Here is a 10072-nt window from a genome sequence, read left to right on the forward strand (position 1 = left end):
TTTTTCCCTTCTCTTCCTCTTACTTTTTTTTCACGTTTTTTTACGTTTTTCTCCTTTTCGCCTCTTTTCTGGGCGTATTATTCTTCTTTTTCTTCTTTTTTTTCGTCTAATGCATACCCCATCAGTGCAGCAATGCTTATTCAATACCGCCAGCAGATGGAGACACTGGGGGATAATTTTCTAAGGATTTATACTGATTTTTCCTGTCTGAATTTGTCGCACAGAAAGTTGCAGGCCAAATATGTGTGACATTTCTGCGACTTTAGCTTCTAGAGCATTTTTACAACATTATACATAGGTGCTGAATACATAAAAAGCGACTGTTCAGCGACAGACAAGTCGCATCGGCTGAAAGTAGGCCAGAATGTCAGTCCATGTTGGAGCAGGTTTAGATACAGTCTAAAGCATAGATCTCAAAGTCTGTGCACAGAATTTAGCAAGGGCCTCGCACCTTCTGATGCATCAGGTAGGTGCACAATAGCATAGCCTAACCCTCTGTACTTTGGTCTATATTGATGCGGGACATAGACAGCCAGCTGATGACCAATCCATTAGTGCAATGGATGGCTGGAAGCATTTGTCTTTGCCTTTTGCAATACCACAGAAGCAATGCATGGTCAATGTACAGCAATGACACACCTGTGTGAACAGCCAGGAGACCCCCCCCCCCCCATGTTATGTTACATAGTTACATAGTTAGTACGGTCGAAAAAAGACATATGTCCATCAAGTTCAACCAGGGAATTAAGGGGTAGGGGTGTGGCGCGATATTGGGGAAGGGATGAGATTTTATATTTCTTCATAAGCATTAATCTTATTTTGTCAATTAGGAACATTCAGCACCCACCCGCTATCAAGGCAGCTGCCTATCATGTCATGCCCTACCTGCACAGGTGTGCTGGCTACTCAAATGATCCAATTAAGGAGGCCATTTAGTCAGCAGCAGCAGAAGTCCTGTGCCTGGACGCTCCAACAGCGGCCAGACACAAGCAGAAGCAGAAGCAGCAGCAGCACCACCTTTTGTTTTTTGGCTGCAGCAGCAGCAGCAGCAAGGCCCACAGGGCTGGCTAGCTGGCTAGCCAGCAAGCAGGTAGCAATGAAAGTAGGAATCTTTCTTTTTAACCCTGTAAGGGGGTGGTGCACTGTACCCGAAGATACTGCCATATCGGGTCAATGCATAGGGCGACGGAAGCAAGCTTCGAAATCGGCCCCCGTTCTCAAAAATCCATTTAATATATGGTCCCCAGATAGGGGACGTATCAGATATTAAACTGATAAGAACAGATACTACACTTGATCTTAGCCAAAAGGCCGAGAAGCGATAACCGTGAAAGGGGCGGGCCCAACAAGGTCCCCTTCATGGGCACTATCACTGCTTGCTGTCAGGGAGGCTGCCAGACAATTTTCCATGCACACTCTGGGCTGGGGGGCAGTCAACCACCAGTACACACAGCAGAACCTAAACCCATACCATTATTGCTAAGCAGCAAGACAGGGGCCCATTGCACTCCCACGGGGCCTTTTTAAATGCAATCCATAACCCGGATTTGCCAGGAACCCTTCTTACTCCTCCTACTTGCATGTGACACTGGGCTTAGGATCTGCATAGGAAACACACACACAAGCACACACCTACCTTTGTTGCCTGCAGATGCCTCCTTGGCTGTCCCCAAACGGTATCAAACCAACACCCACGGGAAGCTGTAAGCATAGAGGACATGCCTGCACCCCATTGGACTTACCTGTGTGGGTTAAACCCGGGTTATTTGACAACCTATGGCGGTGATGGTTCTGCTCAGGCAGAGCAGTGCTGATGCTCCTCATAAAGCTGTCGCTGCTGTGAAGGTTCTAGGTGACATCACAAATCCCTATGGTTACATACACAACAAAGCTGGGTTGTTGTTGTTTACACTCTGCAAGGCCTGTGGAAGTGAGTGACATCATAGCACTGTAGTTCTGAGGGTTCTAGATGGATGCAACAATCTCCTGTTGCTTCTATGAAGGCCATAATAGACGACATCACCAAACAGCTCCATAGTCACATACACAGCAAAGGAGAGATGTTGTTTACACCTAGTGATGTCAGTGGTATTGAGTGACATCACAGCACAGTGCTAAGGCTCCTGGGCCTGGACACAGCAGCGGCTGCAATATCTCAACGGAGAATACGTTTATATATATGTGTGTGTGTGCGCGTATATATATATATATATATATATATATATATATATATATATATATATATTTCTCCGCCGAAATCACTTTTAAACCCATTTCCACCTTTTTTTCCCTTCTCTTCCTCTTACTTTTTTTTCACGTTTTTTTACGTTTTTCTCCTTTTCGCCTCTTTTCTGGGCGTATTATTCTTCTTTTTCTTCTTTTTTTTCGTCTAATGCATACCCCATCAGTGCAGCAATGCTTATTCAATACCGCCAGCAGATGGAGACACTGGGGGATAATTTTCTAAGGATTTATACTGATTTTTCCTGTCTGAATTTGTCGCACAGAAAGTTGCAGGCCAAATATGTGTGACATTTCTGCGACTTTAGCTTCTAGAGCATTTTTACAACATTATACATAGGTGCTGAATACATAAAAAGCGACTGTTCAGCGACAGACAAGTCGCATCGGCTGAAAGTAGGCCAGAATGTCAGTCCATGTTGGAGCAGGTTTAGATACAGTCTAAAGCATAGATCTCAAAGTCTGTGCACAGAATTTAGCAAGGGCCTCGCACCTTCTGATGCATCAGGTAGGTGCACAATAGCATAGCCTAACCCTCTGTACTTTGGTCTATATTGATGCGGGACATAGACAGCCAGCTGATGACCAATCCATTAGTGCAATGGATGGCTGGAAGCATTTGTCTTTGCCTTTGCAATACCACAGAAGCAATGCATGGTCAATGTACAGCAATGACACACCTGTGTGAACAGCCAGGAGACCCCCCCCCCCCCATGTTATGTTACATAGTTACATAGTTAGTACGGTCGAAAAAAGACATATGTCCATCAAGTTCAACCAGGGAATTAAGGGGTAGGGGTGTGGCGCGATATTGGGGAAGGGATGAGATTTTATATTTCTTCATAAGCATTAATCTTATTTTGTCAATTAGGAACATTCAGCACCCACCCGCTATCAAGGCAGCTGCCTATCATGTCATGCCCTACCTGCACAGGTGTGCTGGCTACTCAAATGATCCAATTAAGGAGGCCATTTAGTCAGCAGCAGCAGAAGTCCTGTGCCTGGACGCTCCAACAGCGGCCAGACACAAGCAGAAGCAGAAGCAGCAGCAGCACCACCTTTTGTTTTTTGGCTGCAGCAGCAGCAGCAGCAAGGCCCACAGGGCTGGCTAGCTGGCTAGCCAGCAAGCAGGTAGCAATGAAAGTAGGAATCTTTCTTTTTAACCCTGTAAGGGGGTGGTGCACTGTACCCGAAGATACTGCCATATCGGGTCAATGCATAGGGCGACGGAAGCAAGCTTCGAAATCGGCCCCCGTTCTCAAAAATCCATTTAATATATGGTCCCCAGATAGGGGACGTATCAGATATTAAACTGATAAGAACAGATACTACACTTGATCTTAGCCAAAAGGCCGAGAAGCGATAACCGTGAAAGGGGCGGGCCCAACAAGGTCCCCTTCATGGGCACTATCACTGCTTGCTGTCAGGGAGGCTGCCAGACAATTTTCCATGCACACTCTGGGCTGGGGGGCAGTCAACCACCAGTACACACAGCAGAACCTAAACCCATACCATTATTGCTAAGCAGCAAGACAGGGGCCCATTGCACTCCCACGGGGCCTTTTTAAATGCAATCCATAACCCGGATTTGCCAGGAACCCTTCTTACTCCTCCTACTTGCATGTGACACTGGGCTTAGGATCTGCATAGGAAACACACACACAAGCACACACCTACCTTTGTTGCCTGCAGATGCCTCCTTGGCTGTCCCCAAACGGTATCAAACCAACACCCACGGGAAGCTGTAAGCATAGAGGACATGCCTGCACCCCATTGGACTTACCTGTGTGGGTTAAACCCGGGTTATTTGACAACCTATGGCGGTGATGGTTCTGCTCAGGCAGAGCAGTGCTGATGCTCCTCATAAAGCTGTCGCTGCTGTGAAGGTTCTAGGTGACATCACAAATCCCTATGGTTACATACACAACAAAGCTGGGTTGTTGTTGTTTACACTCTGCAAGGCCTGTGGAAGTGAGTGACATCATAGCACTGTAGTTCTGAGGGTTCTAGATGGATGCAACAATCTCCTGTTGCTTCTATGAAGGCCATAATAGACGACATCACCAAACAGCTCCATAGTCACATACACAGCAAAGGAGAGATGTTGTTTACACCTAGTGATGTCAGTGGTATTGAGTGACATCACAGCACAGTGCTAAGGCTCCTGGGCCTGGACACAGCAGCGGCTGCAATATCTCAACGGAGAATACGTTTATATATATGTGTGTGTGTGCGCGTATATATATATATATATATATATATATATATATATATATATATTTCTCCGCCGAAATCACTTTTAAACCCATTTCCACCTTTTTTTCCCTTCTCTTCCTCTTACTTTTTTTTCACGTTTTTTTACGTTTTTCTCCTTTTCGCCTCTTTTCTGGGCGTATTATTCTTCTTTTTCTTCTTTTTTTTCGTCTAATGCATACCCCATCAGTGCAGCAATGCTTATTCAATACTGCCAGCAGATGGAGACACTGGGGGATAATTTTCTAAGGATTTATACTGATTTTTCCTGTCTGAATTTGTCGCACAGAAAGTTGCAGGCCAAATATGTGTGACATTTCTGCGACTTTAGCTTCTAGAGCATTTTTACAACATTATACATAGGTGCTGAATACATAAAAAGCGACTGTTCAGCGACAGACAAGTCGCATCGGCTGAAAGTAGGCCAGAATGTCAGTCCATGTTGGAGCAGGTTTAGATACAGTCTAAAGCATAGATCTCAAAGTCTGTGCACAGAATTTAGCAAGGGCCTCGCACCTTCTGATGCATCAGGTAGGTGCACAATAGCATAGCCTAACCCTCTGTACTTTGGTCTATATTGATGCGGGACATAGACAGCCAGCTGATGACCAATCCATTAGTGCAATGGATGGCTGGAAGCATTTGTCTTTGCCTTTGCAATACCACAGAAGCAATGCATGGTCAATGTACAGCAATGACACACCTGTGTGAACAGCCAGGAGACCCCCCCCCCCCATGTTATGTTACATAGTTACATAGTTAGTACGGTCGAAAAAAGACATATGTCCATCAAGTTCAACCAGGGAATTAAGGGGTAGGGGTGTGGCGCGATATTGGGGAAGGGATGAGATTTTATATTTCTTCATAAGCATTAATCTTATTTTGTCAATTAGGAACATTCAGCACCCACCCGCTATCAAGGCAGCTGCCTATCATGTCATGCCCTACCTGCACAGGTGTGCTGGCTACTCAAATGATCCAATTAAGGAGGCCATTTAGTCAGCAGCAGCAGAAGTCCTGTGCCTGGACGCTCCAACAGCGGCCAGACACAAGCAGAAGCAGAAGCAGCAGCAGCACCACCTTTTGTTTTTTGGCTGCAGCAGCAGCAGCAGCAAGGCCCACAGGGCTGGCTAGCTGGCTAGCCAGCAAGCAGGTAGCAATGAAAGTAGGAATCTTTCTTTTTAACCCTGTAAGGGGGTGGTGCACTGTACCCGAAGATACTGCCATATCGGGTCAATGCATAGGGCGACGGAAGCAAGCTTCGAAATCGGCCCCCGTTCTCAAAAATCCATTTAATATATGGTCCCCAGATAGGGGACGTATCAGATATTAAACTGATAAGAACAGATACTACACTTGATCTTAGCCAAAAGGCCGAGAAGCGATAACCGTGAAAGGGGCGGGCCCAACAAGGTCCCCTTCATGGGCACTATCACTGCTTGCTGTCAGGGAGGCTGCCAGACAATTTTCCATGCACACTCTGGGCTGGGGGGCAGTCAACCACCAGTACACACAGCAGAACCTAAACCCATACCATTATTGCTAAGCAGCAAGACAGGGGCCCATTGCACTCCCACGGGGCCTTTTTAAATGCAATCCATAACCCGGATTTGCCAGGAACCCTTCTTACTCCTCCTACTTGCATGTGACACTGGGCTTAGGATCTGCATAGGAAACACACACACAAGCACACACCTACCTTTGTTGCCTGCAGATGCCTCCTTGGCTGTCCCCAAACGGTATCAAACCAACACCCACGGGAAGCTGTAAGCATAGAGGACATGCCTGCACCCCATTGGACTTACCTGTGTGGGTTAAACCCGGGTTATTTGACAACCTATGGCGGTGATGGTTCTGCTCAGGCAGAGCAGTGCTGATGCTCCTCATAAAGCTGTCGCTGCTGTGAAGGTTCTAGGTGACATCACAAATCCCTATGGTTACATACACAACAAAGCTGGGTTGTTGTTGTTTACACTCTGCAAGGCCTGTGGAAGTGAGTGACATCATAGCACTGTAGTTCTGAGGGTTCTAGATGGATGCAACAATCTCCTGTTGCTTCTATGAAGGCCATAATAGACGACATCACCAAACAGCTCCATAGTCACATACACAGCAAAGGAGAGATGTTGTTTACACCTAGTGATGTCAGTGGTATTGAGTGACATCACAGCACAGTGCTAAGGCTCCTGGGCCTGGACACAGCAGCGGCTGCAATATCTCAACGGAGAATACGTTTATATATATGTGTGTGTGTGCGCGTATATATATATATATATATATATATATATATATATATATTTCTCCGCCGAAATCACTTTTAAACCCATTTCCACCTTTTTTTCCCTTCTCTTCCTCTTACTTTTTTTTCACGTTTTTTTACGTTTTTCTCCTTTTCGCCTCTTTTCTGGGCGTATTATTCTTCTTTTTCTTCTTTTTTTTCGTCTAATGCATACCCCATCAGTGCAGCAATGCTTATTCAATACCGCCAGCAGATGGAGACACTGGGGGATAATTTTCTAAGGATTTATACTGATTTTTCCTGTCTGAATTTGTCGCACAGAAAGTTGCAGGCCAAATATGTGTGACATTTCTGCGACTTTAGCTTCTAGAGCATTTTTACAACATTATACATAGGTGCTGAATACATAAAAAGCGACTGTTCAGCGACAGACAAGTCGCATCGGCTGAAAGTAGGCCAGAATGTCAGTCCATGTTGGAGCAGGTTTAGATACAGTCTAAAGCATAGATCTCAAAGTCTGTGCACAGAATTTAGCAAGGGCCTCGCACCTTCTGATGCATCAGGTAGGTGCACAATAGCATAGCCTAACCCTCTGTACTTTGGTCTATATTGATGCGGGACATAGACAGCCAGCTGATGACCAATCCATTAGTGCAATGGATGGCTGGAAGCATTTGTCTTTGCCTTTGCAATACCACAGAAGCAATGCATGGTCAATGTACAGCAATGACACACCTGTGTGAACAGCCAGGAGACCCCCCCCCCCCCATGTTATGTTACATAGTTACATAGTTAGTACGGTCGAAAAAAGACATATGTCCATCAAGTTCAACCAGGGAATTAAGGGGTAGGGGTGTGGCGCGATATTGGGGAAGGGATGAGATTTTATATTTCTTCATAAGCATTAATCTTATTTTGTCAATTAGGAACATTCAGCACCCACCCGCTATCAAGGCAGCTGCCTATCATGTCATGCCCTACCTGCACAGGTGTGCTGGCTACTCAAATGATCCAATTAAGGAGGCCATTTAGTCAGCAGCAGCAGAAGTCCTGTGCCTGGACGCTCCAACAGCGGCCAGACACAAGCAGAAGCAGAAGCAGCAGCAGCACCACCTTTTGTTTTTTGGCTGCAGCAGCAGCAGCAGCAAGGCCCACAGGGCTGGCTAGCTGGCTAGCCAGCAAGCAGGTAGCAATGAAAGTAGGAATCTTTCTTTTTAACCCTGTAAGGGGGTGGTGCACTGTACCCGAAGATACTGCCATATCGGGTCAATGCATAGGGCGACGGAAGCAAGCTTCGAAATCGGCCCCCGTTCTCAAAAATCCATTTAATATATGGTCCCCAGATAGGGGACGTATCAGATATTAAACTGATAAGAACAGATACTACACTTGATCTTAGCCAAAAGGCCGAGAAGCGATAACCGTGAAAGGGGCGGGCCCAACAAGGTCCCCTTCATGGGCACTATCACTGCTTGCTGTCAGGGAGGCTGCCAGACAATTTTCCATGCACACTCTGGGCTGGGGGGCAGTCAACCACCAGTACACACAGCAGAACCTAAACCCATACCATTATTGCTAAGCAGCAAGACAGGGGCCCATTGCACTCCCACGGGGCCTTTTTAAATGCAATCCATAACCCGGATTTGCCAGGAACCCTTCTTACTCCTCCTACTTGCATGTGACACTGGGCTTAGGATCTGCATAGGAAACACACACACAAGCACACACCTACCTTTGTTGCCTGCAGATGCCTCCTTGGCTGTCCCCAAACGGTATCAAACCAACACCCACGGGAAGCTGTAAGCATAGAGGACATGCCTGCACCCCATTGGACTTACCTGTGTGGGTTAAACCCGGGTTATTTGACAACCTATGGCGGTGATGGTTCTGCTCAGGCAGAGCAGTGCTGATGCTCCTCATAAAGCTGTCGCTGCTGTGAAGGTTCTAGGTGACATCACAAATCCCTATGGTTACATACACAACAAAGCTGGGTTGTTGTTGTTTACACTCTGCAAGGCCTGTGGAAGTGAGTGACATCATAGCACTGTAGTTCTGAGGGTTCTAGATGGATGCAACAATCTCCTGTTGCTTCTATGAAGGCCATAATAGACGACATCACCAAACAGCTCCATAGTCACATACACAGCAAAGGAGAGATGTTGTTTACACCTAGTGATGTCAGTGGTATTGAGTGACATCACAGCACAGTGCTAAGGCTCCTGGGCCTGGACACAGCAGCGGCTGCAATATCTCAACGGAGAATACGTTTATATATATGTGTGTGTGTGCGCGTATATATATATATATATATATATATATATATATATATATTTCTCCGCCGAAATCACTTTTAAACCCATTTCCACCTTTTTTTCCCTTCTCTTCCTCTTACTTTTTTTTCAGGTTTTTTTACGTTTTTCTCCTTTTCCCTCTTTTCTGGGCGTATTATTCTTCTTTTTCTTCTTTTTTTTCGTCTAATGCATACCCCATCAGTGCAGCAATGCTTATTCAATACCGCCAGCAGATGGAGACACTGGGGGATAATTTTCTAAGGATTTATACTGATTTTTCCTGTCTGAATTTGTCGCACAGAAAGTTGCAGGCCAAATATGTGTGACATTTCTGCGACTTTAGCTTCTAGAGCATTTTTACAACATTATACATAGGTGCTGAATACATAAAAAGCGACTGTTCAGCGACAGACAAGTCGCATCGGCTGAAAGTAGGCCAGAATGTCAGTCCATGTTGGAGCAGGTTTAGATACAGTCTAAAGCATAGATCTCAAAGTCTGTGCACAGAATTTAGCAAGGGCCTCGCACCTTCTGATGCATCAGGTAGGTGCACAATAGCATAGCCTAACCCTCTGTACTTTGGTCTATATTGATGCGGGACATAGACAGCCAGCTGATGACCAATCCATTAGTGCAATGGATGGCTGGAAGCATTTGTCTTTGCCTTTGCAATACCACAGAAGCAATGCATGGTCAATGTACAGCAATGACACACCTGTGTGAACAGCCAGGAGACCCCCCCCCCCCATGTTATGTTACATAGTTACATAGTTAGTACGGTCGAAAAAAGACATATGTCCATCAAGTTCAACCAGGGAATTAAGGGGTAGGGGTGTGGCGCGATATTGGGGAAGGGATGAGATTTTATATTTCTTCATAAGCATTAATCTTATTTTGTCAATTAGGAACATTCAGCACCCACCCGCTATCAAGGCAGCTGCCTATCATGTCATGCCCTACCTGCACAGGTGTGCTGGCTACTCAAATGATCCAATTAAGGAGGCCATTTAGTCAGCAGCAGCAGAAGTCCTGTGCCTGGACGCTCCAA

At 45.9% G+C, this 10072-nt stretch overlaps 4 non-coding genes across 4 annotated transcripts; all 4 read right to left on the reverse strand.

Annotated features, from left to right (window-relative positions):
• Positions 1 to 1132: 1132 nt before the first annotated feature.
• On the reverse strand, positions 1133 to 1323 carry LOC130348894 (U2 spliceosomal RNA). Its single transcript, XR_008886367.1, has one exon. It is a non-coding gene; the product is annotated as a U2 spliceosomal RNA (small nuclear RNA).
• A 2091-nt stretch (positions 1324 to 3414) lies between these two features.
• On the reverse strand, positions 3415 to 3605 carry LOC130348829 (U2 spliceosomal RNA). The gene has a single exon (XR_008886309.1). It is a non-coding gene; the product is annotated as a U2 spliceosomal RNA (small nuclear RNA).
• A 2084-nt stretch (positions 3606 to 5689) lies between these two features.
• LOC130348830 (U2 spliceosomal RNA) lies at positions 5690 to 5880 on the reverse strand. The gene has a single exon (XR_008886310.1). It is a non-coding gene; the product is annotated as a U2 spliceosomal RNA (small nuclear RNA).
• A 2081-nt stretch (positions 5881 to 7961) lies between these two features.
• LOC130348831 (U2 spliceosomal RNA) lies at positions 7962 to 8152 on the reverse strand. The gene has a single exon (XR_008886311.1). It is a non-coding gene; the product is annotated as a U2 spliceosomal RNA (small nuclear RNA).
• Positions 8153 to 10072: the final 1920 nt, after the last annotated feature.

This window comes from Hyla sarda, unplaced genomic scaffold, assembly GCF_029499605.1.
Source record: "Hyla sarda isolate aHylSar1 unplaced genomic scaffold, aHylSar1.hap1 scaffold_888, whole genome shotgun sequence".
NCBI lineage: Eukaryota > Metazoa > Chordata > Amphibia > Anura > Hylidae > Hyla > Hyla sarda.